Below are 11,810 nucleotides of genomic sequence, written 5' to 3'. Positions count from 1 at the left end.
ATTATAATTTTATTTAATTTCTTGACAGTATGACACATTTATTTGTTTTGATGTCAAATGTTACTTTGTGTAAACAAAGAATGAAACGCACAGGAAAGTGGTTAACACAAATTTGTAGCCATGCATTTCTCATACATTCTGTGTCTGACTGGGTGTACAGATTGTTCTTGTCAACATTGCCACACTAAGTGTGCAAAGTATCATGGACTCTGTGAGTGAGGAGTGCGAGTGAGTGGGTGGTTTTAGTGTATGTGTAATTTGTTTGTCACAATGTCCAAGCACATCACTGTTAACAGCATGAAAGAGATGCTTTCCCAGGGAACAGTAGAAATTAGACATTTTTAAAAATTAAACACATACAAACATCTTACAGGTTAGAGTTGTGGCTTTTTTATATGCTCTTACATTTTAGACCAATACTGATAATTATTGTAGTATTTCATCTTTTAGTTCTAGTTCTGCTGAACTTCTGTTTTCCTGGTTTCAGTCACTGTGTTAAAACATGAACAAAACCTTAAAATATTGTAAGTTACAGATAAGGATATAATTGTGTAAAGTTAGTTGCAGTGATCCCCAGGGTATTTTATTCTCTGATTAAGTTATTAACAGTGGCTGTGTTTCCATTCACCACGAAAATGTGGAAAATATATTTTCGAAAATAARTGCTCAATGGAAACACATTAATTTTGAAAAAAACAGTTTTTCGACAAAATGGTTTTGCGTTAGGAAGAAGTGGCTTTTCAGCCGTATCGAAATGAGACGATATGATGTATTTCGCAAAACTGCAATGGAAACACTTTTTTCGCATCACAGAAATCACGTGATCAAGAACCGGCTGTTTCTACTGGTGAAAAAGACGATGAAGAAGAAGATAACAGGAAGTAAAGGTAGTAGTAAAATCACCGAAGTAGTAAAAGAAAGAAGTAATCTCACCAACTACAGTTTCCCAAAAACACAGCATACATAGTCACTTCCAGTAAAAGGGGTTTGTCACTCGAAAGCCTCGATAAGACGCTGATGTCTCCTCTGATGGCTGATGATGAGCGCTAGTGTTGTGGTAGCAACATGCTATGTGTTTACATCCATTGCCGCCATGTTTGTAATGACTTATCGCGAGAACAAACGTATTCACACGTGACTTTAATAGTATTTCTTACTTAATGGAAACACTGCAATTGCAAAACTGTGTTTTTCGACATTAACAGAAGGTCGACAAAGTTTTGCGCACATTTGCAGTGGAAACACAGCTACTGAGGTAGCCTTAGACTCACACTCCTCACTTACAGAGTACATGATACTTTTCACACTTTAGGTGATACTTTTCACAATTCGGTTTCTTAGGTCGTATTCAGGCCTGACACATTTGGTCCGCTTTAAACAGACCAGAGTTCGTTTCCAGTGTTGGTCCTGACTTTTTGTGCAGTTGTGAATACATTCATGCGAACTCTGATGTGGATCAAACAACTGGACAGAGACCCGCTTTTTGAGGTGGTCTCGGTTCGCTTCCAAACGAACTCTGGTGCAGTTCGCCTCAGTTCACTTCTGGTGTGAATACAGACCGGACTCGAACCGAACCAACTGCATTTAACATGTGCCTTTTTGGACTTCACAGGCCACCATTGCTGAGCTAAATAAACTGAAATCATACCTGTTTYGTCGACTCGTGCTGAGCAGCTCTACTGTCAGCATGTTGTGGGTCAGAATACGCAAAGCACCTCGTCTCCTTTGGGTTGCAGAACACATTTACTGACGTCGCTCCAAAATTAGAATTTCATCACAAAACCACCATTAAATTAGCTGCTTTTGATATCTTAAATGGTATTGCAGTTGTACTATCAGCATAAATGTGCACATCAGAACTGCAGCACACAGAACTTCCATGTTTTTTTCTGGGTCTGTGATCGTCACCCTCGTGGCTTTGTTTACAAGTTATAGTTCRTTTGCAAAAAAGCACAATGGAATGCAAACCGAATGAAAAAAATAAAGTCCACTTTTTGTCTGGACCAAACAAGTGGACCAAAGGACTTTCCAGATGTGAATACACCCTTATAAATAATTGTCATAAATGTCCTGATGCATCTCAGTAATCCAGGTAAAAAATCCAAAAGAAAAAACTTGTATAGGTCCTCTGGGCGGGTTCTTCTCTAATGAAACGTTTCGTCTCTCCTCCAAGAGACTTCTTCAGTCTGAGAATTTCAGGCAAAATTCAGGCTTTTAAGCCCTGCCTCCATGTGACTGATACTCTCATCACATGGCTATCGTTGACACCTAATTAACACCTATTGTTAACAGGGGGTGGAGTGATACTGGCAATTGTCCTAAATGTAAAACAAGTTGTATATATATTTTTTTTATTTGGGCGGGAGGATTACAGATGACCACAACACTTACATATCCACAAAAATGACCAGAAATTAAAAATGTGCATTTCTGATTAACACTTCACTGATGTCTCTGGCTACAACATTTATTAACAAAAACATACATATTATTACGACCTTCTAAGTTTTCCTCTCTCCACAGTGTCTACTCAAGTACAGTATTTTCTCTGTCCCTTTCTCCTTCTTTTCCAAGACCTTATTAGCAGGCAGGGTGTTTCCTTTTTTCCTGTTTTCCCAAAAGAATTGTGTTACCTGCTATTCACTGCCTGCCTCTCCCGGGGCCGTTTAGAGTCTGTTCAAAGAGCCTCCAGCCACTTCCTGCCTTTTTTTTATTTACTTATTTATTTTTTTGTCCATCTCATTTGGAACTCTGAACCATACTTCTCTGTTTTTCCTGTCAGACAAAGAATTCAGTGGCATGTCAGCATCTCTAGGGATGAGGTTTGATTTAGATTGGCAGGAAAATAGAAAACTGTAGGTGTCAGTTTTTTTGTAATGGAAGGGTATTAAAATGATATTCTTAAAAACTAAAAAGTAGTTAGAAATTTAAGCACCAGAGCATCTCTTTTTACTGTCTAAATATGATGGTAAAAGTACATCAGTCTTCATGTATTTTCTGGATTGCCCTATAATCAAGTGATAATTAGACTTACTGCAAGATTTTTAATATTTTTGCTTTGTTTTAATTAGRGTGGGGCATAATTGTATCGTGTGCGATTAATCATCAGAAAAACAGTAATCTATTATTTTTTTGGCACTTGACGATTAATACAATTAATGCCACCCGGCATACTGACTGAGATTTCTCCAGTTACTCCGCTCAGTGCTCCTCTCCGCTTCAAATATGACAAACATTTTTAAAAAGTTCTGTAATTTATTTATCTATCAACACAATTTAAAATTTGATGCCTGAAGTCTGTAATTTTGACACAATTTTAAACAGATTTTTACAAAGCGCAAATCTTTCCCACCAAACTGGTCATGTGACCAGGACATAAGGGTGTCCCGGGACTCCAGGGGATTAATCGTCAAATTAATCGTTATCGGCTAAATACCACAATTAATCGTGATAATGTTTTTGCCAATATTGCCCAACCCTAGTTTTAATAGATTAATTCCACCCCAGGAAAGTATCAGTAAGTGTTGAAATTTCTATACTTTTTTCATTGTTTTCCAGTATTTGTTTTTTCTTTGGAAGGTTACTTCCAAACATGAAATCAAACCATTTCTTAAGAACTGTATCATTCTTGGCATTCRAAAATACTTTTTCTCAAAGGCCCTTTTTAATCTGAAAAGGACTGGACTAAGATGCTGTTAGTATTACGAGCTCAGCAGACATGCAGTTTCACCAGTTGTTTGCTAGTTGTTGCTGCAGATAGCCTGCAGGAGTCGCAGGGGAGGCGTGCTCTGTGATGCGGAACTCGGCTCGGAGACACAGCCTAGAGGAGGAGCTGCACCTAAAAGGCGGTTCTAAGACCAACCAGCCATTTTTGTTCTGAATAGCTACTACAGGACGTTACAGGATTTCTCAAACATGCATGAATGAGTCAAAGTAGCACTCTGGATATGTTTCTGATGAAGGGATAATGTTACAACATGATATAAAGCTCAGAAGTTGATTTTACATATTATTGACCCTTTAAGGATGGGCATTATAAGCAAACTTTATATTTGAAATATCACAATTATCAGAAATTTTTGTGAAAATTATGTGTCTGCCACCACCAGCCGTAATAAAAAACTGACTCACTCAAAAAAAGACCAGTTGACAGCCATTCATGTGCTTCACAATACAATTATTTCACTCTTTTCTCAAACAATGCTAATTATCAGGCTCAGAAAGCGCCAGCACAAAAACAAGCTGTTCCTTGTGTTTCGGAAAAAATAAAGACTAAAACCATCATAACATTTGAACATAGAGCAATTATTTATGTTCATCTTAACGAGGGCTACTGCAAGCCGCAATTTTAGGATTTCATTTATTTTATTAGTGGAAAGCATGAAGTAAAACATGAACAGATTATCTTAAATGGCATCAAATGGTGCAGTTTGAAAGAGTTTACTCCAATAGTTTTTCAGATACTGAACACAATTTTAGGATGCAGGTCCACGCTCAATGTGAAGATAGGCTTACTCAGCTTTTCTTGTTCATTTGTTAACCTATAAAAACACTGGGAAGTGCCTGGAAATTTATTAAATGCAAAACATACTGGTCTAGCAAAAATATACAAAAGCTGCATGTGTTTGCGTCTTTACTGCGCTCCGCTGCCCCGATTGGTCCTGATTGATAAAAAGCACCATTACAGAYGGTCAACTTGGTGCATTGTTGCCACCTCGTGCCCGTGTTATGTGTTACTACCAGCTGCTGATGGGCAAAACATTGTCTGTAGTTTCAAGTATTTAAATTTCGATACTATACCGATCTTAAAATATTAAAAAACTGTTGCCCATCCTTAATAAAAATACTGAAACATGATGCTACATTTAATCTAATGATGTCATCAAATCCTAAATTTGATTATTGGATCCAATTGCTTCCAGTTCCTAGTTTATTTTCTAGCTCAGTGTACATACTGTAATGCCAGCATCAAATGGTGCATTATGTTACTGTACCTGTTCTGCTGCATAAATCTCTTAATGTTTTTACTGATGCTTGGAATCGTTCCTAATGATAGTGGATTTAGAATTGATCCCCTCCGCTACTCTGTCCTTTCTTTGTTTTTAAATCAATTTTAATGCTTTCTGCTCACCTATGCAGAACTAACTATTGAACTCCTGCTCACGCTCACGTGTCATTATATGCGCAGTGATGCGGGAAGCAGTGATCCGTGGTACTTGAACAATGATGAATAACAGGGCTCTCTATGCATTGTTGTTAAAAGAAGAACCCAGTGGACTCTGGGATGTAAAACACAGAGAGGATCAGGAGTGAGACTGCAACTCTTGTAATGCTGGAGTTGTAATTCAAACATCCTCACCTGGCAGAAACACAAGGACATGCAGCACACATTTAAGTGCGTGCAAGGTTTGAAGTGTAACGGTCCACTCAGGCTTGTTCTGCTTATCTGTGCAAWTTTTTACAAGATACGTGTCACAATCTTTCAGCCTGTTTATGTCCTAGTTTGTTAAACTTGGTTTCAATACACTAAAGGCTGGGATGTTAAGGTAGCATAAGAAGATATTTATGAAATTACCTTCTTAAATTTGTTTTCTTTTGTCTTTGAGATACAGAGGAACAGCTTAGAGCAAGGGAACAAAGTATTTTGCAGCGTACCTCTGTGCTCCTTGATCACTGCTGCATTCTTTCCCTGCAGTGCAAAAAACAAACAAAAAAAGAAACAGTTTATTTGCATGGCGAAGACACCAGGACTTAAAATTCAACCTGGAATAATTAGAAAGGAAAGCTGGTCCCGTTTCATCTTCAACTTCCAGATTCCACCCTGAGGCCTTAACAGTTTGCTTTTTGTTCTTCGCCATACTTGTGATTGGTTTTGTGACGGAATTTAAAGGTGTTGTTTGTTAGTGATTAATGTTGTTGATTTAAAAAGTAACCATGATTACATGATTCATGTATGAAATAACCTGTCAAGGTTATAAGTGCAGAGGGGGAAACAGCAGGTCAGTATAGCCGTGTGCACTTGAAGTTAATCTTAGTTCTTTCCATTTCAGTTACGTTTAATTGGCCCATGTTAATGTCTAAGCTAGGATTCTGCTTCCTGCCATTTATCTGCCACTCAGGCCATGCTACACTACACTTTTTTTTACCAGCTTATGTTTGCAAATAGTCTGCGTGCCTAATCTGTTTGTGGTAAAAAGAACCATTCCTGTCGCTGTTTGCTTGCCAGTATCCTTTAAAAATAGTTGTCGCATGCAGGCCAAGTCAAAAGTCTAAATAAAAATGGAAAATGATGTCATTCAGGTTGCTGATTCATCGTCCTTATAGACAAACAATGCAAAGCAATGCAGACAAACTTGGACTGCACATCCCACACTTTAAAAACACAAGAAGTACTTGTTAGACTTGGTGGGAAGGTTTAATGGTGTTTTGTCCTTAATGGCACTAAAATAAAGGTATATCCATTGATTGTGTGTTTTGTTTATCTTCTTCTTATTTACTTATTCATATTATTTCTCTTATTTGCTTTTTAGTTTGGTTTTCTTTTAGCAGCATCATCGTGTCATTTTATGCAATTTATGTGCTGAAGGTGGACCCAGTTGTAAAGTTATGGTGGTATTTTAAAACTCTGTTGTGCAATAATGGAGCGCAAAATGTGTTTTAAAATGAATACAGTGCACAAATAGTATCAGAAATGAGCGTTGATATATAATTAATATGTTAAGGATTATAGCTTTGATATTTAAAGTTGTACATTAGATATTTACAGCTGAACTCTAATCTGATGGTCCAGTTGTTGCAGTTTATGATGGACATGGCTTAAAATTTGACAAAAATATGTCTCAAATGTCCATGTGTATGGCCGCGGCAGCTGTCATACAGYCTAATGATTCATGACACCACAGATCAGTTGCACTTTTTACGTCTTTTAACAGAGGGGTGGGGATTTGTATCTGACGTTTGCTGTATAAATAGGCTATTTATTCAAATTGCCATTAGCCTTTTCTCCCTCGGTTGGCAGCCAGTGACCTGCATCGCTTCTGTAATCAGGGGACCTCCACAGCTTAACAGAGAGGAGGCCATTTCGAAAATCACAAACTGTCTGTCTGATGAGAGGAGGAAAAAGCCAATGCCCTTGCGTGGATTTCCATCTTTACAAGGCTTTGACTTTCATCCTTTGAATGTCACTTCAGATGAAAAGGGGATTCCATTTGACTCGTCTTTCCAGCCTGACAGGGATGGAGTTTTGGTTTGCTTTTCGTTCTCTCTCCCTTTCTCTCTGCCTGACTGATCTCCCATGCAGGATATCCCCGGCAGTTCTCGTCTGTTAGCCTGTCTCCTTCTTCCGCAGCCATCTGTTTGGATCTGTGTGTGTTTTTGGCAGCTGCCAACATACTACACAGCACCGTGCTATGCTTTCCAGGCCAGCAATGCCGGCCTTCTTGCTTTGCTCACGTAAGCTGTGTCTCAAGAGGGAATTCGCTCAGGCAGGATGTAGGTGGATTTGTGGATGGAAAACATGAAGAGCAACCTTTGGTGACTCAGTTTTGCATTTTGGGTGTAAAGTGTTAGAGACGGGCTTAAGTGAAGCCATGAAGATGAATGTCTGTCATGACTGGCACCATCTCGCTCCCAACTCTTCTTTTGACCACCATCTCTCACCATTTGTTGTGGATTTACTCCACAGATTTTGGGCTGGTGGACAGATTTTAGCAAGGACAACTCTGACTTACAGAGTCACAATCATACATGTCAAGTTCTACAAAATGTCCATAAATTACATGGATTTCCCCCCATTTTGCAGGCATACGGACAAATAGGGCAATCTCACAGATCATTTCAGATCTCACRGATTTTGTCAAAAACTCAGCTTCAAATTTATTTGACATCTCATAGCCTGTAGGACCTCAACAAAACCATAAATAAAGTTAAATAATCATCTCCCACAATCTTTGTGAAAATTACAATTTTTGAGATTCAATACAGCTAAATGTTCGAATTGAAAATGGGCACCGTACTCAGCAAACACAGAAATTACTATTTTTGTCAGATTTATAGATATAAAATATTAGGCTTTAATTGTAATCACAAATACTGGTACTTATTTTAAAATCGACGGCTAAAACTAGAGCCTGCAGTCCTTTAAAAAATAGTTTTTTTTCTTTTACAGAAAAATATAAACATTAGCTGGATTTTGTTTCAGCTCTACGGGAAATGTGTTMATTTTAAAGAATATTTCTTCTTTTGGACTTAAATGCTAGTAGCGCAGATAAAAGTTCACACATGGATTTATGTGTTTGCTGCCTCTGACCAATGACTAATCACTAATTTACCCAAAAGGTCTAACCAAGTGGGTGTGTTGTTGTTTACCTGTACAACAGTACAGTACAAGTCAATTTAGATTGCTCAGTGCACACCTACAAACCAGGGGCGGAGCCAGGGGGTRGCCATGGCCACCACAGACAAATCTTTGGCCACCCCATTGGCCACCCTGCAGTACACACCCCGACCACAGAGAAACAACATTTAGGGGTGTAATAATCCTCCTGAACAGTTGGTGGCAGTGTTTAACTGTTTGAAACATTACCAAGCTCCATCACTGAAGAAGAGTAATGACAAGGAAGTGATGATTATCTTTATATACAGAACCTGTGCCTATGTAATCTGATTTATGGTGTCAACTTTTGGACTTACGGTGACATTTTGTCATTTTTTGCTACAAAGCCTGGATGATTCTCTGTCCCTTCTGGTTATGAGTAGGCCTATCACTAAATTAGAAAAAGTGAAACACCCCTCTAAATTCACTGTTGGTGGTTATCAATGTTGCACCTATTCATTGGGTAAAATGATTAATATTAGTTTCAAACATGCAGTTGAGGGTCATCTTTATTTGGCACAATGACGTGTTACAATTAAAAATAAATAAATAATCAATAAACAATATAAAACTAAAAGCACCCCTAAAGTCATTGTATATAATAAATTGTGTTACATTAATTAAACTTTTCTCAGCTGTAGCAGTGAGATTAAAAACAGGATGATGGAACTAGTTTAATGAAGAATCTGTCTCTGAATTAATTATTAAATCAAGTGTTTATTTATGTAGGGAAAATTATGTTTAATAACCTGGTAAAATACGCCAGAATGCAGGAGATGGCATCTATTTCATTCAAAATTTTCTGGGGGAGGACCCCCAGACCCCACCAACAGTATGTCCCCCCACCTTTAAAATTGTTCTGACGCCCATGTTTATAAGGTAGTCACTGCCTGTAAAAGGACATAACAAAATGACCAAAACACAAAGATCTGCAGAGACTTTCAAGTAAAAAATAATATAATTTTCCTGGCCACCCCTGTGTGAGTAGTGGTCCCAGTCTGGCCACCCCTGAGAAGAATGTCTGGCTCCGCCACTGCTACAAACTTAATTTATTTTTTTTTGTATTAAAAATGTAATTATATTTTCATTAAATAAAGTTTTAATTAGTGTAGGAGACAATAAAAAAAACTTTTCCTAACCCGCAGCCATACTGCTGAATATAAAAAAATACAGCTGAGTATAACTGCATACCCGTCTAAACTATTTTATTTTCCCGTTCTTGCGTCTCTAAATAGATATCCAGATGAACTGATGCAGAGGAAAAGGACCAGCTGTTTTTTTTAAACTCAGCTTCTTTTTCTCTTTATTCTTGCTCTGCCTGCAGTTTTAATCTGCAAAGTGCACCTTTGCCCATTAGCGCAGTAAATTTGAGCCCTCCAACATGAGCCAGGGTGTATCTGTAGTGTACCGCATTGCTGCAGTCAGCAGCAGCAGCATCCTCTCCAACTACAGTTCAGTACACTCGTCTCTGTTTGATGAATGCATTGYTTTTTTTTCTTTTTTTACAATCAGATCTGGTTTGATTTGGGTGACAAAGTGTGAAGAATGAAAATGGGGCTACCAGCTGAGAAGTGTTTACATATAAACTTTATAAATGATAAAAACTAGTGTCTGTTTGTGTRTTTGAATGATAGGACATGGCAGGTTCTGCTTCACTGTTCACTACAACGGCACTTCTTTTTAGATATTCATTTTGCGATGTAGTGGAGCTGATACTTCTCACAATAAAACTTGAGATACTGACCCAAAAAGCACTTTTGATTTAAATGATCCTTGAATTGAACTCACTGTCCTGCTGGAAAACCACAGTGGTCATAAGATCTTAAAACATTCACTAAAACAGTCGATAAGGATTTTGATAAATAGTGTCTAACTGTCCTTAACACAAAATGTAAAATGATAATCAGATTTGCACTTGTTTAAATAAGTTATAGGTTAAGTCCATTGCGTTGAGATTTACTGAATCTCTGTAGGAACATTAGAATTAAAGTTTTATAAGAACATGTGCTTTGAAAGCTGTGCAGCAAATCTTCTGTGTCCCCTGCTCCTCATCAGTGACAGATGATCCACAAGGACTTTGCTGTGCCGCGTGGTAAATTTCCTGCCATGCCTTTTGCCCATCAGGGTCATGCCATCATCATCATCAACTGATTGCAGGAATGACCTGTGAGCCAGAAGTGCCGTGATTGAAACGAGTGGGCAGGGAGCGTTAAATTTGTCCTTGGGAATGTGGGACATGCATTCCCTGCCTGGGAAATTGATGGCAGGAGAGAAAGTCACCTTCACTTTATCATTACGACGTGGAGTTAGGACTGATGATGAGGGAGTAGCACAATGTTCTCAGCGTTTTATCTTACGGAGGGTTTAGTTTTATGTTACCCACTGCAGTAAGATGGGTTGAAGCAGCAATGGTGTTGGTTAATATTTTCAGGAAATGTTTCCTTAAGGTTTTTTTTTTTCAATTTGTGTAAGAATATGTGCACATACTGCACCTAACCACTCATCCCAACTCTTCCCAGCTGTCTTTTAAGTGAGCTTGCTACAGAAATGGCCTGCTTCTTGGACAGACACTTTGAATTATTCATACAATCCCGTTGCTCTGAGCAGTTCTGGTTTGAAGAAACATTTAGCAGCCRTAGCTTATAAAAGACTAAATCATTTGGATTTGTTTCGCGGTGTTGCTTTTTGACTTTATTGCCATTTAACAGTATTTACTTAATACATTTTATCTCACAGCTGTAGAAAACTTAAAAACTTGATGATGTTTAATGATTCGGCTTCATGTCTGCACTCAGAGTGATGACATATCGCCATCTAGTGGTGCAGACGAGTAACAACTTTTGAATGAGCGTAGACCGCTCACCCAGCTTTTCTCTCAAATTCAGACTTTTGACAAAAAATATTGATTGGATTCACTTCCAAATAAAAAAGCTATTTCACTTTAGCAGACTGATTATTCTCATTGTCTGTGCTGAATTGGAATACAACATTTTTCACTTATATTTTACAGCATCTAGAAACCATTACTGTGTCTGTAAGGGTTTTTTTTTTTCTAAAGAAATGATGAGCTGCCCTCACCCTCATAAACCTCCACACTAAAGTCATGCTTGGTTGTGTATGTGTGTGTTTTTATTACGTTTTGTCGAAGATTTTTGACCATTTTCCTGGTACACACATCCTTGTGTGGACCCACTGTCCATGATGGGGACAAAGTCCGGGACCCCCTGGTTTTGGGTGGGGGGGGGGAGCTCAGTTTAGGACAAAGGTGTAGATTGAGTTCAGGTGAGGTTTAGGGTTAGGACTCAAGGTTAGGCTATGAAAACAACCGGAAATTGTATGGAAGTCAATGCGAAGTGCCCACGAGGAAAGAAGAACAAACGTGTGTGTGTGTGTGTGTGTGTGTGTGTGTGTGTGTGTGTGTGTGTGTGTGTGTGTG

The 11,810-nt window shown here is 38.3% G+C and overlaps 1 protein-coding gene across 1 annotated transcript in view; it reads left to right on the top strand.

Annotated features, from left to right (window-relative positions):
• kcnab2a (potassium voltage-gated channel subfamily A regulatory beta subunit 2a) overlaps positions 1-11,810 on the top strand; it is a gene marked incomplete at its 3' end in the record, with an annotated part of 85,111 nt that overhangs the window by 19,752 nt on the left and 53,549 nt on the right.

Source organism: Austrofundulus limnaeus, unplaced genomic scaffold (genome assembly GCF_001266775.1).
Source record: "Austrofundulus limnaeus strain Quisiro unplaced genomic scaffold, Austrofundulus_limnaeus-1.0 Scaffold15, whole genome shotgun sequence".
NCBI classification, from domain to species: Eukaryota; Metazoa; Chordata; class Actinopteri; order Cyprinodontiformes; family Rivulidae; genus Austrofundulus; species Austrofundulus limnaeus.
This window is presented reverse-complemented; position numbering and strand designations above follow the sequence as displayed.